Raw genomic sequence first — 794 nt, 5'->3', positions numbered from 1 at the left:
CAGGTGCTCCACAGCTCACCCCTGACCCAGAGGAGCTTCCAGAGCCGAATGCAACTGGTGGGGAAGAGGCTGGGCAGGGCTCAGGGGACGGGGATGGCAGGGGGACCGGGGCCTGAGTAGACAGGGCCGGGCAGACCTGCAGCCGGCAGGCTTCCCAGCTCCTGGGGCTCAGAGCTGCTGCTCGTCCGTGGCCTCACCCACCCACAGGCCCATCCGGCCGAGGGGGCAGGGGCCATGAGGCTGCAGGGCTCCCGCTCATCCTGGCAGAGTCAGGGCTGCCCCGAGGGGTCGGCAGTGGCAACCCCCTCACCCAGCTTGGCCTGCCTGCCGGCCTCCAGGGCCCCATCCCCCGTGGGGGCCTCTCTGAGCCAGGCCAGGAGTCTGCCCAGGGAAGGCCACTGGGGGCAACTTGCCGTGCTGAGGACACGGCCGCCGGGCCGCGTCCTGGGCCAGGAGCCTCTCTTCAGGACAAAGGGGCCTTGTGCGGCTGAATGGCTGTTTATCCTGGAGCCTGAGTTAACTCGGGGCTGCAAGGCCGGGCAGGCCTGGCACTGGGCTTCCCCCGGGAAACACGGCCAAGCCAGGCATGCCGCCGTGGGGCTGAAGTTCCATGCCCCTGCGTGCTCTGCATGGGACACCAGCGGTGCCCTGGGGCCTCGGGCCAGGACGGGGGCATGGGGACGCGGGGGCCGTCCTGGGCGCTGCCTCCCATCCCCGGGGCTGAGCAGGGGGGACGTCGTGTCACCAGGGCAGCAGCCGTGGCCACAGAGGCCTTGTGGACAGGACCCCCAGGG

The sequence above is a fragment of the Neomonachus schauinslandi genome, chromosome 2 (assembly GCF_002201575.2).
Source record: "Neomonachus schauinslandi chromosome 2, ASM220157v2, whole genome shotgun sequence".
Taxonomy (NCBI): Eukaryota; Metazoa; Chordata; class Mammalia; order Carnivora; family Phocidae; genus Neomonachus; species Neomonachus schauinslandi.
The sequence above is the reverse complement of the archived record's forward strand: the minus strand, read 5'-3'. Positions refer to the sequence as shown.